Source organism: Lepidothrix coronata, unplaced genomic scaffold (genome assembly GCF_001604755.1).
Source record: "Lepidothrix coronata isolate B3197 unplaced genomic scaffold, Lepidothrix_coronata-1.0 Scaffold222, whole genome shotgun sequence".
NCBI classification, from domain to species: Eukaryota; Metazoa; Chordata; class Aves; order Passeriformes; family Pipridae; genus Lepidothrix; species Lepidothrix coronata.
In genome coordinates, this window is record NW_016690402.1 from 502,241 (window position 1) to 514,214 (window position 11,974).

Genomic DNA, 11,974 nt, shown 5'->3' on the forward strand with positions numbered 1-11,974 from the left:
GGGTATATGGGGTTTATGAATTAAATTGAAATTAGATATTTGTGGTTTAGGCATTTTTTTGAAACGAGAGAAGATACTGAACAGTGCCACTCAGTCCACTCATGTGCCTTTTTTCTTATCAGTGAATGAAGCCTAGGGATAAATCCAGAAAATACTTTCACAATTAGAGCAAGAAAAGAGATACTCCTGATATTAAAATTAGTTTGAATTACATTTGAACAATATAAATGGTAAAATAATTATTCAAATTTATTTTCTTAAACGTTTTTCACTCATAAGAGCAGTACCATTTCTGTGGTTATTTTAAGGCTTGATTAGATTGGAACACTGATTTAGGAAAAGTAACCAAAATAATTCTTTTTAAATTCACTTGTGAATTCTCATTTCAAACCATGGTTTTCTTTTGTCCATTTTCTTTATGTAAATACAAGCCTCACAAGTAATTAATAAATGGCACTGAATTTTCCCTCAGAAATTTCATGACAGTCAGCAGTTAAATGAAATGATTATAACATTTCTTTACACTTCATGGAATTTTTGTGCAGATTTCAAAAACAAAAGCCTTGAAACATGCAGAAGAAACCCTTTAGCTTAAAAAAATCTGACTTTTCTTCTGAATTGCTCTAACTTTGTGTTAGAGTTAGTGACTATGTTTGTCTAAAATCACCCTTTTGGGGAAAGAATAGATGTGAGGTTTGGAAAGATTACATGTAGTTTTGAGGCGTTAATTCCATATTTTGCTTTCATTACATGATTCTGGTATGTCAGTACATGAACAGACTGAATCTCAGAGTGGTTAATTAAATGAAATTTTAGGCAGATGCACAAAGAATAAAAATTGGAAATACATCAAAAATTCCTTTCTTTCCCGCTAAAGATTTGTGGAGCTTTTATGTTTTCTTGTCACCCTGATTGCCAATCCACTAATCAAAATATATTTAGCCAATATATGTCTTATTTAATGTAAAAACACAAAGTTCTTTGTGGAGGTTTACGATGTGCATATCTATTTTCTAAAAGAAAAGTAATATTTATATCTCAACCAATAACTACTAAATTTACCATTTTGAAAGAATCTGAAGGAATGTTTCTTTTTTTCTATTTTGCTATTTGGGTGGGAAAGACCTAAACATTTCTTCCAAGGAAATCAGACTGTCTTAAAAATTTTAGGTGTTTGGGGAATTGGATATCTCAGCTGATGCCTAAGTCAACTCTGTTTAGACCTACAGAGCATTTTAATGAGGTTAAGACCTTTTCATTCACAATATCAGACCAGGCTGTTATTAGGAATGAAATGTATTTGCTTCCACTAGATGTAGTCAGAGCTTTCCAGAATTCTATTTCTTCTATAATGTCTCAAAGTATCTGAAATATCAAGAGGTTTTTTTTCATTGTAATTTTATCCCTGCAATAGCAATGTGACAGTGAAAACCGTGTTCAGGTAGTACATTAAACATGAACTGAAATAAGCAGATCCTTTCAAATTTTCAGATAGATTCAGGGGATGCAAAATTATTTTGCTCATAAAATATTAGATAAAAGTTAACAGAGAGTTTTATCATATGTTTTGTACCTTAGTTGTATTTTTACATATTTTTAATTATGAAAGAGCTGCAATGTAGGGTTAACTATGGGAACAAGCAGACCTTCTCTGTCATTGATGTTTCCTCTGAGGTGTATGAAAACACAAGTCTAGTTCTGGGTAGGGTAACAGTGGTAACAGCTTGTTGTGTCATTTCCATCTTTTTGATTTTTTCTTTGTGTCAAGTTTTATTTGGAAGGGAAGTAAAACCTTGCATGACTTGGTACTTTGCTCTCAAGTTTGGTGCTTGATGTCAGCTTGTTAGTTGGGCATGCTAATAGACAGCTTAGATGGACAAATTTCTCCAAAGGGCACTTTAGGGCAGGATGCTGGGATCTCTAAAATTAACTTGGTGAAAGCACCTCTCTCCAGTGACTGCATAAAAAGTCAGAAAGATTAGCATCCCAGTTTGGGCACTGAGGGGAAGTGACCAAAGTTAGGTGGTGTGCCTACCTTCTTCAAAGCAGCCTCATCTCTTTTTTGTACTTAAGTAGTTTCTGGAAACCTGAAGCTGTCACAGACCTTCTAGTGCTGTTTATGATACACAGCATGAGGCAATGCCTCAATGTTAAAATTTACACAAATAGGACTTCGGTACCTGTTGTTTATGATTCCAGGCACCTGAGGCCAACTGAACAAAGCCTGGGAAAGATCTGAAAGCAAAGAAAAACAAACAAAAAAAAGAAGCCACAGACATGTTCAGATAGTGGTGGAGACAAGAGAAGAATTCAAATCTTAGGAGTGAAAACCAGAGCCTGTCCCTGGGCCGTGCTCCTGATACTGTTTATTTTATTCCCTTGGTAGCTCTTCAGGCCCATTGTGCATAGCAGGATAATGATGAACACTACTCTTATACCTTCAGAACTGTGAATTCATTTTGAACAATAAGCTTGGTCCAGATCATTGCATACTTCTAACTGTGAACAATCCATCTGGGTATATAGCAGTGACTCAGGCCACACCAGGAGCGTGTTCCCAGAACTGTGTTTTCAGGATATCTTTTGGCTAAGCATCTGAAGAAAAGCATAGATTCAACTGTTCTTTCATTGGAATTAGCAGGAAATTTGCCACTTTCATTAGTCAGTTTTAAAGACAATAAGATTCACATTGTGTATATACAAATATAAATGTGAAAGTAAGTCCAGTTTCTGGTCTGTTTTGCAGGTGCAAATCCCATAGATACTTTAGAGTAATTGAGAGCAAACTGGCCCATGTTATTGACTAAATAGATGCAAATGATGGTTTTTAGAAATATAGCACTTTACTTTGTTGCTCAGCATTTAGCATCCTTTTAAAACACATCATATGTCAGATAGGTGCCAATGATTTACCATGTAAATAGGTATGTAGACCTGTCATAAAAATCTTAACTAGATTCCATTAAAAAAATACTGATTACATACAATGGCCTATTTTAAAAGCTTCTTAGCATAATAGCTTTATTTTTTTTCTCAAGTAACAAAAGCAATTAGATTCTGTAATGGATTAATCACTTGCCAATTACCACACATTTCAGAATGAAACCCATTCTAACAAATGAAACTTGAAAAAATCTTAAGCTGGTAGCATGTATATTAATTTAGAATTCTTTTAATGCATACATCAGTGTATATTTGAAAGCAGATAAAGCCATTGTATAGAAATTAAATCAAAATACGATCATGGTCTGAAACAATATGCATAAAATTTTGGTGAAGTAGAACTGTTGAGGCCAAATGATAAACCCTTCAGATTTAAAATGGAAGTGCTGGTAGAGCTTTCACTATGCCATGAATTTCAATTTGATTGCTGAAAATAAGAATTCAGATTAAATAAACCAACTTAAACATTTCATCTACTGAGGAATTTTTCATGCCTTTTCTTCAGTTCATATTTTATTCGTAAGGGATTTATTTTAATTAATCACTGATACAAAGCCTTGCAAAAAAAGACGAATCTCAAAAATTAAGAGGGATCATAAAATGATGTGTGTATTTGTAATGTATGAATTTTCCCTAACTTTATAAAATAGATTGCATTTTAATTTTCCACCAAATTTCTTGATAGCACCACTTCTTTGTTGCTTTACCTGGCTGTCTCTGATTTTTTACATTATACAGACAGAATTGTTATGATCAACTTTTAATTTTTAAGCATGAGATTTCTCACTTCATACAGCAATTTGAATTTATAAATACCTTAGAGTTTAACATTGCTGTTTTGATTGGAGAAGGCCTCACATACTGTTGTATTGCCATTATATACTGTAGTTTAGTCTATATTTTCTAACAGAGCGAGTGAAATAATTCAGGCTCCCAAACTTCAAAATTAAAAGACCCAAATGTCTCTCTGTTATTAGAAAATTATTGAATTTCTGTGGCTTGTCGTGCCATATTTCTTATTCAAATTTTTTCATTTCATATACCTTTTCACCCACCAGTTTGATTGCCATGGCTGCAGCCGTGGGTGAATAATTGCCTGTCTTCACAGGAGCATGTTCTGGAGCTAAAGTCGAGTGCTTGCTTCCTGATGTATGCCTCATTTGGATTCTGCCGACAGCCTAGGGGCTGTATTATTCATGCCTTGACAGATAGCACTCACTAAAAGCATTGGAACAGGGCCAGGTACTGGCAGAGAGATAGTGGAGCATTGCAACTTGCAACTGAGAGGAGCATCTATAATAGAAAAAAAGAGAAATCCTCATACCTTCCTTTTACTGGTCTCACTTTGATGAAGAATTAATTTGCATCAAAATAAAATACCCTAAAAATAAATGCATTTTTTCTGAACTACGCTTGAAAGTTTAACACAATTTTCCACATTTAATTGCAAAGCCGATTTTAATTAGTAAGGCCCTGCATGTGAAAAATGAAGATTCACTTGGGTGAGTGTAACACATTGCAGTGTCTGCTGAATGCTCTAATTAATGTATGGCTGCTGTACAACAGGGTGCACTGTGGGATATTTATGAAAAATTCTGTGCACGCAGCCAGTCTAGCTGTATTTTAGTTCTTGAATCACAAGAATAAATAACTTTTCCCCCTTTATTCTTTATGAGACATCATTGTGCATGCCATCACTCCATCCATAAACTTTATGGCATGCCTGTCCTTTTTACTATTTGTCAAAGATATAATAAATCAGAAACCAGGACATACATATTTTAACATTAATTTGATAGCATAGCATGGTTGCATGCTGTGCAGAACCAGAGGTCCACTGATGCATCTGTGTTAAAGCCTAACCACAGAACAGTGAGGTCCTTATTGTTGCTTGCTTTCATGATGCTGTGAAAAATCCCACTGCATGCTGGAAGTATAGACAAATGTATATTCTTTTAAGCTGATAGTCAACCTTTATTATAGTGTTAAATAATGATAAAATGATTCACTGGATATTTACCTAAGGAAATACTTTGACACTGCCTGTGCAATTCAATTCTATTTCATTTAACGGTGTATTTGCTAAAGACTTTGGCAAGTTGTGGTAAATACCAAGAATATTATTATAAATATATTTTATATGAAGTAATCCACCACTCAGGGTTTGTAAAAAATGTTAATAAATGAAGCTTCACTGTTTATTAAATTCACCTAAAGAGAAATAAGTAAGTAAATAAATAAGTGGAAGAGCATAGGGATTTTGAAACAGAACACTGCAAACAATAAATAAATGTGCTGACAGAGAATCCATAATGTATTAGAGGTCTGTATTGGCTGCTGTCTGGACTCAGCAATATATCCTTTGTCTGATTGTTGATTAATGATAAGAAAGGTGCAAAGTTGGGTCTGAAGCGTCAAGCGAATATACACCAGCAGTTGGCGTGTGGCTCTGCATGCTAGTGGCCGTTGTCTAGAGGTGACTACACAAAGGAACCACAGTTCAATTGCTCCTACCACCATCTCTATTGGGAATAGCTATTCCAGTGGCAGGAAGTTGCAGGACCTGCATGTACCAGGAGCACAAGCCTTATAAAGGCAGGGGAAAGAAAGTAAATCAGGGACAGGAGCATGGAGAGTGCTGATGTAGGTGTGCAGCAGTAGCAACAGAGGATTTAGGATGTGCTTGGTGGCTTGTATGTTGCTGTAATGACATGCTCATTTTCTTTCAAATGGAAGGTGCTGCATTTCTCATGCAGCAGTCCACTTGCAGGCACAGTGTTTTCTGTGGAAGGATCTGTCTGGAGATGTTCCTATCAGCTACAAAATAAATGTAGACCATGCAGAAAGTATGGGAAAGAAGATAAAAAAAAAAAAAAAGGAGAAAGAACATCCAGTAATAATGGGGAGATAATTTCCCCAAACAAGCTAAACACATTTTTTTCCTTGCCAATGGGAAATGTATTTGGTTGGTCTGGTAGGTTTGCTGAGAACACTGTGTTCTCTTGGGAGAGAAATAAATCGTCTTGAGGTTGAATAATTTGTGCTTTTCATAATGGAAAAGAGGATCTACAGAGTTGATTCACACGTGGTGGGCATGACATTTTATCTCACTGTGCCTCTGTTTCCCCATTTGTAAACATCTTAAGGTGTAAAGACAGAAGCATGTATGGGGGATTATAACAAACACAGAGCCCAGAACTCTGGCTCTGGTATTTATCTGCTGTATAAATAAAGATGTTAGATGGTTATTGATGTCAGAGGAAGTCTAACCTGACAATTCAGTGCTTTTTGGATCAAAACATTTTTCTGGATCATAGAGCAGAATTAACTGATTTGTAATGACAAGACAATTTTACATTTAGAGTCTAGTCTAGTTTCCCTATTTCATAGTTTGTGAATTGTTTCTACAATATTTCTGTAAAAATATTGATTCTGAGGTTAAAAAGCTGTAGGTACTTAAAAAAAAATCTTTTTCTTAATGTGTATTTTAGTGAAAATGCAGTCATGGTTCTTAGCCATAGACTAAACCAAAAACATCATGAGCAATGTTATGCACTGAGTTTAGGGTGCTATGGAGCTGCCTGCATCCTCCTTCCAACAGTTCTGAGCAGCAGCACAGCTACTATGTGTTAAAAAGGCCTGTGGATTGAAGCATCTCAAGTCAGGTCTTTGGAAACAGGAGAATTTACTGGTGAATACTGACAGCTGGATGGACAGGGAACCCCATCTTATTCCTTGTTCCAGTGTCCAACACAAATAACATAGATGACTTTGAAAGTTTTAGTGGTGGTACCCACACTATCAGAATATCATTACCCCTCTTTTTTCTCCATCTCAGTGAAAATGATTTGAAGTCTGCTAGAATCATCAAAAAAGGAGGCAGGAGAAATCATATATTTAAAGAATAAATAAAACTCTAGTTATCTTTTCTTTCAAATGCTTGTATTTTATGAGATCGAGCACCCTAGGTATTACCTGGGCTAGCAAAAGAATATGAAGAAAATAAGAAATGAAGTAAAAAATTAAAGAGCCCTAAAAAATACACTATGATTTTTCTTTAAAGACTTCTATTGAGGCTTTTCAATAAGTTGAGACAACTCTTTCAAGGATGTCACTTGTTATTAGTGGTTGATATGAAGTACTACTTCTAGTGGTGTCAGCTCAGGACAGGGAAAGGAGAGAAAGTCCTGAGCCATCTTTGATGGCAATAATAAATCTAAATAAGTACATCCACAGTATAGAATCAAATGCCCAGGGGATAGATAGGTCCTGAAAACATCCTCAGCACTATACAGCTTAGGACAGTGTAAATGGTGATACCTTTTACAGTGTCCAGGTAACTAGTGTCCAGATAACCAGGTGATTGGACCTACTAAGTTAGTTTTTCAGGCTACTCACCTTAATCATCTTCTCAGGAAAATCTTGAAGCTTTCTGATGACAAGAAAAGGGATTGCAGAACGTTATGTCCTTTCATTATTTGCAAGAACCAGCAGCACCATGCTCTAAGTATCCATGGAAGAGTGGAGAAGAGGTATAATCACAGAATATTCTGAGTTGAAACAGACCCACAAGGATCAAGTCCAGCTCTTAAGTGAATGGCCCATGCAGGGATCAAACCCACAACCTTGGCCTTATTAGCACCATACTCTAACCAACTGAGCCAATCTTAGGGTCAATGCCTAAGAGACAATTTTCCTGTGACTGAAGTTGGGCCTGTGTCTTAAATCCATTAATTAAGATAAAATTTGTAATACTATAAAGTATAGTCAGACAGTACAGGATATGATTGGCTTTAAATGCCAATAACAGTAATTTAAAAGAAAGGTTTTTTATGTTCAGTTCCCTGTGACTGGGACAGACTACCATCAAGATTTTATTTAAAGTAGTGAGCAGGCCACTAAATTGGATACACAAGGAGTGGAAGGAATGCTTTCTGTTCAGCTGATCCTCATGAAAGGAATTCACCAAAGATATGCACCTGCAACTGTTTTTTACCCTCATAATGTCTTCGGGAGAAACTCTTACCCATACTTTGTGAATGAGGAATAGGTGTTCAGAATAAAGGTTAGAGCTAAAAACTGGCATTCATTTAACTTCTGCTTTAAGTCCAAAGGACCCTCATCAACTCTCCCTTATTTTGTGTCTAACCCTGAAGTTGCAGTAGGACCGTACTTTTAACATTAAGCTTGTCCAAATTTGGAGTCATAGAATTGTTGAGGTTGGAAAAAGACCCTTAAAATCATTGAGTCCAAGTGTTAACCCAGCACTGCTAAGTCCATCATTAAACCATATCCCCAAGTGCCACATGTACATATCTTTTAAATACCCATGGGGATGGGTTCCTTGGGCAGCCTGTTCCAATGCTCAGTAATCCCTTCAGTGAAAAAATTTTCTTAATACCCAACCTAAAACTCTCCTGGCACAACTTAAAGCTCCTTCCTTTCATCCTATCACTTGTTACTTGGGGGAAGAAACCAATCCCCACCTCACTGCAGTCTCCTTTCAGGTTGTTGTAAAGAGCAATAAGGTTTCCTCTCAGTCTTCTTTTCTCTAGCCTATACAACCCCAGCTCCCTCAGCTGCTTCTCATCAGACTTGTGAAAAAATTTATTTGGGCACCTTGATGCCATATTAAGTCCATAGCATAGACAGTACATTTCTAATCTCTCATCTGCTTGTTTCAGTGTAGCAAGTGTTTAAAGTCCTCCAGTTTGTGATCTGTACAAAGATGACACACGCTGGTTTATTCTTTGTCAGTAGGCATTAGGACATGTTTCTTCCATCTTGTAGGAACTTGCATTGACTATAAAGAAGTTAAGATGTCAGGATGTTTGTATTCTTTTTTCTTCATCTGTTCTTTTACAGACAATAATATATTCAAAAGGAAGAGGGAAGGATATAGCTTTATAACTTTGAGCAGTCACTTGGAGACAGAAGAACCCTGTTTTCAGTCCCAGCATTAGCATTTCATATAGGAGACAGACAGTCATTTCAGAGAGAATTCAATGAATCCTTCACTGGTAGTAAAGAACATGTAAATATATTGTTTTGCATGAAGTATTAGAGAAGTGGGCACTCTCAACCTAGATTACTCTAAAATCTCATGAGCAATCAGTCTTCTGAAGGGGTTAAATGAAGCTTCAGTTACCCCTGGCAAAAGAGGATATTAAACACAAGTTGCTCACACATTTCTCTAAGTTTTAGATTGGAAAATGGCTAAGGCTGGGATTGTGATTCCTTCTCTGACCATCCCCAAGTCAAACGACTGAGTTAATCTCTGGTTTTGTGAGGAAAAAAAAGAGAAGGCTTAAGGTGATGTGGGTTCCTTCCAGCTCAGCATATTCTGTGATTCTGTGATTAATTCCAGGAGTTAAAATTGCCCACTACAGAAAATATCTTCTGCCAGTCCAGATTACAGTGTCTAAATTCTGCTGTGTGTTAAATCTCTGCATGTCCCTAGGTATAAGAAGAGGAACAATCATACCTCACTTGGATGTTAGAATTTCACTGTGCCGCTGTGCATACAAACTGAGAGCTGTAATGCTTTTGCTCCCTTGGTAAACCAGCAGTTCATGACTCCGTTGCCACACAAGAAATTTGCGTCACAGCTAGAAGTTGAGTCATGCCTCTGAATTCTACTCCAGTGCCTTTTGCTTTGGACCATCCTTCTTCTGTTAAAAGTTCATTTTGACAAAGATTAGCAAATGAGTTCTTGTTATTTAGTATTTGCAGGGACAGTAAGAAAAATGTGCTAGAATTACTGATATTTAATGTAGATCTTGCTTGGGCATGGTTTCTTCTGGAGTGATCAGTGAGGATTAATGGTTTGTTGGTTCTAGTAACCATGTGTACCTGCTCAGGAGAAGGGGACAAGCAAACTGTCATCTCAAACAAGAGGATATGTCACACATCATGGATATGGGTGATTAATATTCTCTGACATGAGTCTTATAGATGTTTGCATGTCAGTAGACACCAAACAAAAAAACCTGGTTTTGAAACTTATTTCTCAGAGAATTCTCTGGATATTCCATACATACATTCCATTCCATAACAAGACTGGTCATAGCAACTTTTTACTAGTGCATATTTATAGTGGATAGGAGTTTGGGATGGAAAGAAAAAAAGTAATAGATTGTTTTTCTGTCTGAAAATGTAGGAATAATTCCTACAGAATGTAATTGCATGACTTTATTTTGAGCAGGGCGTTGAAATTAACATTTCTAGTTCTTAAAACACAGACATTTGACTCTTGTTTTTAATTCCATGTGACATAAGGAATTACCAACTTTACAGTCTTCTGTCCCTTCCACAATGGCGAATTTTTTTCAGTGCTTCTGGAAAGGCAAGTGTACTACTTTCTGAGTCATAGTCCTGTCTCTGCAGCACCTAAGTGTTCCTTAGAAATACTGACATTCTCAGAACTGACATGGCCTGGCTTTGCTTAGCTTGTGAAACCTAAAGAGCTCACAGAGAAGGATGGACTCAGAAACAGAGTCACAGTTATAAAACAAATACCATTTTAGAAAGAATGGAAATAAATTCTGACTACTGTGTTAACTTCAAACCTTAGCAGTCAAGCTTGCTGCTTCCAGTTATGTTATTAAAAGGATGTAGGAGGAAGGACTGAACAGTTAAAATGGCATTGACTAAAAGTGGAAACACTTATTTAAAATGTCAGCATTTAATCAAAACTCTAAAACAGAGAAAACATTTAGCTTTTTCTGTCTACTATTATGTTGACTGTTCATTGAAAATTATAGCAGTCAGTCAGATTTGGAAATCACAGTGTAGTGGACAGCTCGGGGAGAACCACAACAGGACTGTCATGGTCAGTTTAGATTTGTTAGAAGCAATTTTTTTTGTACTTTATATGTATGCTAGGGGTTAAGCTGATCTCGTGTTTAAGCAGGAATAGAATGTCATTCCTCTCACACTGGAGCACTTTGTAATTATGTTGCTCTAGAACTCTGCAAAACACCACAATAAAAGATAAAAGTCTATAGGCTGGTCTAAAAAGAAAGATAATGAGATGATACCAACATCCCTATTTTTTAAACAATAAAGAAATATCAAATCATCTGATAAAGAGTCAGGAATGATTTACCTACAGGCTACATTACAGTGTAGCTTTGCATGATGTCAGATAATTTGAAGTGACATCATACCTATGCAGCTTTTCATCCCTACCTTCACAACCTTCCAGGTATTTTGGACACTAAAATGTCATCTTGCACCTGGCCCACCTTCTGTTTAGTACATTTACCAGTTAATTAGAGATGAGAGAAAAGTTTTCCACCATTAAATTTCTACATCTGTAGATGTAAGCATATCAGAATGTAAGCACAAACTTCTAGAGCATAACACAAGTAGACCTTGTCTATAGTTGGCTAAACTTGAAATAGAAAACCTATTTGTGTATTCCCACAGGCACTGCCAGCATAGCTAAGCTATGCTGCTCAGGGCTTTTTACAGGCCAGAACATTTGGGATTTGCAGGCTGCAGGTAATTCCACCAGCATCCTCTGATCCAGAAGGCACAGCAGGCATTGTCTGCTCACACTGACATGCAGGCACCCCATTTCTGTAGGCAGCATAGCAGTAACATCCCCTTTCACTGAAAAATTTCATGATAGTGATGCATCCTAGTGGTGGTCAGCAATGACTCTTCAATAAGCAACATACTGCTTTGGTTTCTCTGTTAGCCTGAGTTAGTGCAAGGGTGATGTTAATTCCCAAGCCAGAGCCATACCAAAATGATGATAGGTGAAAGCTGACTAGGATAAGGCAGCCTTCTGTCTTGGCTGTGTGAGTTTTTTCACAGAGAACAGAGAGAGAACAGGGAAGTTCGTCTGATGATTAAAGGACTCCTCTAGAGGAACCAGATTTGGAGCTATAACAGATTGAGGGAAGGGAAGGGAAAGGAAAGGAAGGGAAGGTTTGGGAAGGGAAGGTTTGGGAAGGGAAGGGAAGGTTTGGGAAGGGAAGGTTTGGGAAGGGAAGGTTTGGGAAGGGAAGGTTTGGGAAGGTTT

At 36.8% G+C, this 11,974-nt stretch overlaps 1 protein-coding gene across 26 annotated transcripts in view; it reads left to right on the plus strand.

Moving 5' to 3' along the window:
- Nucleotides 1-11,974, plus strand: part of MYT1L (myelin transcription factor 1 like) — a 325,160-nt gene that overhangs the window by 199,966 nt on the left and 113,220 nt on the right. The gene's annotated exons all lie outside the window — the stretch shown is intronic.